Raw genomic sequence first — 8,165 nt, forward strand, 5'->3', positions numbered from 1 at the left:
ACCACAAGAATATATAGAGGGTAGTCCTGGTGGGGGTGTAGTCTTTTAATTTGATTTTTGATTTAGAGGGTCCAGTTACGGATTGCAGCCTCCTGTAAATGTTTTTTGAGAGTGGTTTTGAAGGTGGGCAGTGTTTTGCACTCCTTTAAGATTATAGGAAGGGCGTTCCACATTTTTACTGCATAGTTTGCAAACGAGTTTAACCCCTTGTTTGTGGTGCAACGCGGTTGAACGTGGTTCGTGGAGCTTCCTCTGGTATTGTATGTGTGGACGTTGTTCACTTTTTGGAAGTATGTTGACAGGTACTTGGGTGTCTTTGTGGTGTAGCGTATCTTGAAGACCAGGCCCAGTGCAAGCTGCTGCACTCTGTCAACTACTCGTAGCCAATCAAGGCTCAAAAAATGAGCAGCGGTTAGATGTGTCCTAGGGTTGAGGCCTAGCAGAAGCCTAACCAGTTTATTTTGGGCTGTCTGGAGTCTTGTTTTTTGGGCCTTTGTGGTTCTATAGTACCATGATGTTACGGCATAGTCGAAGTGACATTGAATGAGAGCTCCTGATAGGGTCCTCAGTGTGTTTTTACTGACAAGTGAGGATATCCTGTACAAGAATCTAGTTCTATGGTTAACTTTTTTGATTACTTTTGCTGCCATTTTATCTCCGGAAAGATTTGCCTCTAAGATGGAGCCCAGGTATGTAATATCCTCTTTTCTTGTGATAGTAATGTTACCCACTTTTATTTTGTAATTTACAGCCTTTCTGAGTTTAGATGGGGATCCGTATAGGATGGTTTCAGTTTTACCTAGGTGTATTGATAGTTTATTGTCAGCTAGCCAGATGCAGATTCTACTCAGTTCAGTGCTTAGCGCTTTTTCCACCTGCAATATGTCCCTGTCAGAGACCAGCAGAGCCGAGTCATCCGCGAACAGGAACAAATTGCAATCACATGCTGATGACATGTCATTCACATATATTAGGAACAGTAAAGGTCCCAATATGCTTCCTTGTGGAACGCCGCAGGTCACTGGGAGGGGGGGGGACAGTGTTCCGTTCACACTAACCACCTGTTCCCTCCCCTCTAGGTAGGATTGCCAGTGCCACCCGAGAGGTTGGAGGAGCCGAGGTGGGAGGAGCGGCAGTTGTAGTCGGCCCTCCAGCCCTTCGGCTTCTTCGGCGGGTGGCACTGGCGGCGCAGGATGCGGATGAAGGCCAGCTGTTGAACTCGTGGCTGTTGCAGGGGTAGATGATGGGGTTCAGGCAGCTGTTGAAGTAGCCCAGCCAGAAGATCACCTTGAATAATGTCCCCGGGGGACGCAGGTTGGCGTTGAAGGAACCTGGGACAGGCAGACAGACAGAGAGACAGGAGATACAGGTTATAATGTATCAATCAATCAATTAATTAATTAATCAGTCTTGTTAGTTGGAATCCTCCTATGAACATTGTTAAAAGATATGTTTATATGCATTCTGGATAGTGTAGTGTGTCTGCTACTTGTGTATATATCTTTTCTAGATTAGTTCAGAATTATTTCACTTCGTTATTTAAGAGGGGACACACTTTAAAAAACGGCCTTAAATTGTGGACCTTTGGCCGTGAGAGGGGGGGGGTCGTTCGAACCGTCCGCCCCCCCGCCCCCCTCGCTACGGGCATGAATATTGTCCCCTTTAATGAGACAATTGACATTACGACATTACGACTGCATACCCATTTTCCAGATTTAGAAGTTCTTACATTTGAATGTGTTTCATGCATTGTAAAGCTTTACACTTTAAGGTTTTGTGTGTGAGTTTTGGGATTTGTGTTTAGAGTTTTGAGAAAACGAGCCATGTTTTGTGGAAGCGCTGGAGAAAAACTGTAACACTACAGCACTGTTACAACTACAGTTGTGATGGTACAATAGTACACCCTACTGGTCGAAATCAGGAAAATGCTTACGGCACCGGGTATTCCCAGGCGGTCTCCCATCCAAGTACTAACCCGGCCCGACCCTGCTTAGCTTCCGAGATCGGACGAGATCGGGCGTGGTCAGAGTGGTATGGCCGTAAACGAAATGTACAGTGGTCGGTACTGTATATAAAGAGACATCAACCACGTTGCAATATAAATAATGTCATCGTGTATACGCAGAAGGCAGGAAATTATCTTGGAAAAACAAACCAATCAAAAACGTAATTAACTAAACAAACAAACATTTCATTCACAACTGAAAAGAGGGTGCGGCATCATCCACAACGTGAGATACTTATTTGAGATAATTTACATCTTTTTAACACAGCAAAACATTGAAAATGGCAATTCTCCGGGTACTACAGAAAACGGATCATTTAAACAACTAGTATGTGCAGAGGGTCTTTCGGGTGGGGGGGGGGAGGTGTGGGAGACATAACAACAAAACCACAAGAATATATAGAGGGTAGTCCTGGTGGGGGTGTAGTCTTTTAATTAGATTTTTGATTTAGAGGGTCCAGTTACGGATTGCAGCCTCCTGTAAATGTTTTTTGGGAGTGGTTTTGAAGGTGGGCAGTGTTTTGCACTCCTTTAAGATTATAGGAAGGGCGTTCCACATTTTTACTGCATAGTTTGCAAACGAGTTTAACCCCTTGTTTGTGGTGCAACGCGGTTGAACGTGGTTCGTGGAGCTTCCTCTGGTATTGTATGTGTGGACGTTGTTCACTTTTTGGAAGTATGTTGACAGGTACTTGGGTGTCTTTGTGGTGTAGCGTATCTTGAAGACCAGGCCCAGTGCAAGCTGCTGCACTCTGTCAACTACTCGTAGCCAATCAAGGCTCAAAAAATGAGCAGCGGTTAGATGTGTCCTAGGGTTGAGGCCTAGCAGAAGCCTAACCAGTTTATTTTGGGCTGTCTGGAGTCTTGTTTTTTGGGCCTTTGTGGTTCTATAGTACCATGATGTTACGGCATAGTCGAAGTGACATTGAATGAGAGCTCCTGATAGGGTCCTCAGTGTGTTTTTACTGACAAGTGAGGATATCCTGTACAAGAATCTAGTTCTATGGTTAACTTTTTTGATTACTTTTGCTGCCATTTTATCTCCGGAAAGATTTGCCTCTAAGATGGAGCCCAGGTATGTAATATCCTCTTTTCTTGTGATAGTAATGTTACCCACTTTTATTTTGTAATTTACAGCCTTTCTGAGTTTAGATGGGGATCCGTATAGGATGGTTTCAGTTTTACCTAGGTGTATTGATAGTTTATTGTCAGCTAGCCAGATGCAGATTCTACTCAGTTCAGTGCTTAGCGCTTTTTCCACCTGCAATATGTCCCTGTCAGAGACCAGCAGAGCCGAGTCATCCGCGAACAGGAACAAATTGCAATCACATGCTGATGACATGTCATTCACATATATTAGGAACAGTAAAGGTCCCAATATGCTTCCTTGTGGAACGCCGCAGGTCACTGGGAGGGGGGGGGGACAGTGTTCCGTTCACACTAACCACCTGTTCCCTCCCCTCTAAGTAGGATTGCCAGTGCCACCCGAGAGGTTGGAGGAGCCGAGGTGGGAGGAGCGGCAGTTGTAGTCGGCCCTCCAGCCCTTCGGCTTCTTCGGCGGGTGGCACTGGCAGCGCAGGATGCGGATGAAGGCCAGCTGTTGAACTCGTGGCTGTTGCAGGGGTAGATGATGGGGTTCAGGCAGCTGTTGAAGTAGCCCAGCCAGAAGATCACCTTGAATAATGTCCCCGGGGGACGCAGGTTGGCGTTGAAGGAACCTGGGACAGGCAGACAGACAGAGAGACAGGAGATACAGGTTATAATGTATCAATCAATCAATTAATTAATCAGTCTTGTTAGTTGGAATCCTCCTATGAACATTGTTAAAAGATATGTTTATATGCATTCTGGATAGTGTAGTGTGTCTGCTACTTGTGTATATATCTTTTTTAGATTAGTTCAGAATTATTTCACTTCGTTATTTAAGAGGGGACACACTTTAAAAAACGGCCTTAAATTGTGGACCTTTGGCCGTGAGAGGGGGGGGGTCGTTCGAACCGTCCGCCCCCCCGCCCCCCTCGCTACGGGCATGAATATTGTCCCCTTTAATGAGACAATTGACATTACGACATTACGACTGCATACCCATTTTCCAGATTTAGAAGTTCTTACATTTGAATGTGTTTCATGCATTGTAAAGCTTTACACTTTAAGGTTTTGTGTGTGAGTTTTGGGATTTGTGTTTAGAGTTTTGAGAAAACGAGCCATGTTTTGTGGAAGCGCTGGAGAAAAACTGTAACACTACAGCACTGTTACAACTACAGTTGTGATGGTACAATAGTACACCCTACTGGTCGAAATCAGGAAAATGCTTACGGCACCGGGTATTCCCAGGCGGTCTCCCATCCAAGTAATAACCCTGCCGGACCCTGCTTAGCTTCCGAGATCGGACGAGATCGGGCGTGGTCAGAGTGGTATGGCCGTAAACGAAATGTACAGTGGTCGGTACTGTATATAAAGAGACATCAACCACGTTGCAATATAAATAATGTCATCGTGTATACGCAGAAGGCAGGAAATTATCTTGGAAAAACAAACCAATCAAAAACGTAATTAACTAAACAAACAAACATTTCATTCACAACTGAAAAGAGGGTGCGGCATCATCCACAACGTGAGATACTTATTTGAGATAATTTACATCTTTTTAACACAGCAAAACATTGAAAATGGCAATTCTCCGGGTACTACAGAAAACGGATCATTTAAACAACTAGTATGTGCAGAGGGTCTTTCGGGTGGGGGGGGGAGGTGTGGGAGACATAACAACAAAACCACAAGAATATATAGAGGGTAGTCCTGGTGGGGGTGTAGTCTTTTAATTTGATTTTTGATTTAGAGGGTCCAGTTACGGATTGCAGCCTCCTGTAAATGTTTTTTGAGAGTGGTTTTGAAGGTGGGCAGTGTTTTGCACTCCTTTAAGATTATAGGAAGGGCGTTCCACATTTTTACTGCATAGTTTGCAAACGAGTTTAACCCCTTGTTTGTGGTGCAACGCGGTTGAACGTGGTTCGTGGAGCTTCCTCTGGTATTGTATGTGTGGACGTTGTTCACTTTTTGGAAGTATGTTGACAGGTACTTGGGTGTCTTTGTGGTGTAGCGTATCTTGAAGACCAGGCCCAGTGCAAGCTGCTGCACTCTGTCAACTACTCGTAGCCAATCAAGGCTAAAAAAATGAGCAGCGGTTAGATGTGTCCTAGGGTTGAGGCCTAGCAGAAGCCTAACCAGTTTATTTTGGGCTGTCTGGAGTCTTGTTTTTTGGGCCTTTGTGGTTCTATAGTACCATGATGTTACGGCATAGTCGAAGTGACATTGAATGAGAGCTCCTGATAGGGTCCTCAGTGTGTTTTTACTGACAAGTGAGGATATCCTGTACAAGAATCTAGTTCTATGGTTAACTTTTTTGATTACTTTTGCTGCCATTTTATCTCCGGAAAGATTTGCCTCTAAGATGGAGCCCAGGTATGTAATATCCTCTTTTCTTGTGATAGTAATGTTACCCACTTTTATTTTGTAATTTACAGCCTTTCTGAGTTTAGATGGGGATCCGTATAGGATGGTTTCAGTTTTACCTAGGTGTATTGATAGTTTATTGTCAGCTAGCCAGATGCAGATTCTACTCAGTTCAGTGCTTAGCGCTTTTTCCACCTGCAATATGTCCCTGTCAGAGACCAGCAGAGCCGAGTCATCCGCGAACAGGAACAAATTGCAATCACATGCTGATGACATGTCATTCACATATATTAGGAACAGTAAAGGTCCCAATATGCTTCCTTGTGGAACGCCGCAGGTCACTGGGTGGGGGGGGGACAGTGTTCCGTTCACACTAACCACCTGTTCCCTCCCCTCTAGGTAGGATTGCCAGTGCCACCCGAGAGGTTGGAGGAGCCGAGGTGGGAGGAGCGGCAGTTGTAGTCGGCCTTCCAGCCCTTCGGCTTCTTCGGCGGGTGGCACTGGCGGCGCAGGATGCGGATGAAGGCCAGCTGTTGAACTCGTGGCTGTTGCAGGGGTAGATGATGGGGTTCAGGCAGCTGTTGAAGTAGCCCAGCCAGAAGATCACCTTGAATAATGTCCCCGGGGGACGCAGGTTGGCGTTGAAGGAACCTGGGACAGGCAGACAGACAGAGAGACAGGAGATACAGGTTATAATGTATCAATCAATCAATTAATTAATTAATCAGTCTTGTTAGTTGGAATCCTCCTATGAACATTGTTAAAAGATATGTTTATATGCATTCTGGATAGTGTAGTGTGTCTGCTACTTGTGTATATATCTTTTCTAGATTAGTTCAGAATTATTTCACTTCGTTATTTAAGAGGGGACACACTTTAAAAAACGGCCTTAAATTGTGGACCTTTGGCCGTGAGAGGGGGGGGGTCGTTCGAACCGTCCGCCCCCCCGCCCCCCTCGCTACGGGCATGAATATTGTCCCCTTTAATGAGACAATTGACATTACGACATTACGACTGCATACCCATTTTCCAGATTTAGAAGTTCTTACATTTGAATGTGTTTCATGCATTGTAAAGCTTTACACTTTAAGGTTTTGTGTGTGAGTTTTGGGATTTGTGTTTAGAGTTTTGAGAAAACGAGCCATGTTTTGTGGAAGCGCTGGAGAAAAACTGTAACACTACAGCACTGTTACAACTACAGTTGTGATGGTACAATAGTACACCCTACTGGTCGAAATCAGGAAAATGCTTACGGCACCGGGTATTCCCAGGCGGTCTCCCATCCAAGTACTAACCCGGCCCGACCCTGCTTAGCTTCCGAGATCGGACGAGATCGGGCGTGGTCAGAGTGGTATGGCCGTAAACGAAATGTACAGTGGTCGGTACTGTATATAAAGAGACATCAACCACGTTGCAATATAAATAATGTCATCGTGTATACGCAGAAGGCAGGAAATTATCTTGGAAAAACAAACCAATCAAAAACGTAATTAACTAAACAAACAAACATTTCATTCACAACTGAAAAGAGGGTGCGGCATCATCCACAACGTGAGATACTTATTTGAGATAATTTACATCTTTTTAACACAGCAAAACATTGAAAATGGCAATTCTCCGGGTACTACAGAAAACGGATCATTTAAACAACTAGTATGTGCAGAGGGTCTTTCGGGTGGGGGGGGGGAGGTGTGGGAGACATAACAACAAAACCACAAGAATATATAGAGGGTAGTCTTGGTGGGGGTGTAGTCTTTTAATTTGATTTTTGATTTAGAGGGTCCAGTTACGGATTGCAGCCTCCTGTAAATGTTTTTTGGGAGTGGTTTTGAAGGTGGGCAGTGTTTTGCACTCCTTTAAGATTATAGGAAGGGCGTTCCACATTTTTACTGCATAGTTTGCAAACGAGTTTAACCCCTTGTTTGTGGTGCAACGCGGTTGAACGTGGTTCGTGGAGCTTCCTCTGGTATTGTATGTGTGGACGTTGTTCACTTTTTGGAAGTATGTTGACAGGTACTTGGGTGTCTTTGTGGTGTAGCGTATCTTGAAGACCAGGCCCAGTGCAAGCTGCTGCACTCTGTCAACTACTCGTAGCCAATCAAGGCTCAAAAAATGAGCAGCGGTTAGATGTGTCCTAGGGTTGAGGCCTAGCAGAAGCCTAACCAGTTTATTTTGGGCTGTCTGGAGTCTTGTTTTTTGGGCCTTTGTGGTTCTATAGTACCATGATGTTACGGCATAGTCGAAGTGACATTGAATGAGAGCTCCTGATAGGGTCCTCAGTGTGTTTTTACTGACAAGTGAGGATATCCTGTACAAGAATCTAGTTCTATGGTTAACTTTTTTGATTACTTTTGCTGCCATTTTATCTCCGGAAAGATTTGCCTCTAAGATGGAGCCCAGGTATGTAATATCCTCTTTTCTTGTGATAGTAATGTTACCCACTTTTATTTTGTAATTTACAGCCTTTCTGAGTTTAGATGGGGATCCGTATAGGATGGTTTCAGTTTTACCTAGGTGTATTGATAGTTTATTGTCAGCTAGCCAGATGCAGATTCTACTCAGTTCAGTGCTTAGCGCTTTTTCCACCTGCAATATGTCCCTGTCAGAGACCAGCAGAGCCGAGTCATCCGCGAACAGGAACAAATTGCAATCACATGCTGATGACATGTCATTCACATATATTAGGAACAGTAAAGGTCCCAATATG

The sequence above is a fragment of the Nansenia antarctica genome, assembly GCF_963989245.1.
Source record: "Nansenia antarctica genome assembly, chromosome: 15".
Lineage (NCBI taxonomy): Eukaryota > Metazoa > Chordata > Actinopteri > Argentiniformes > Microstomatidae > Nansenia > Nansenia antarctica.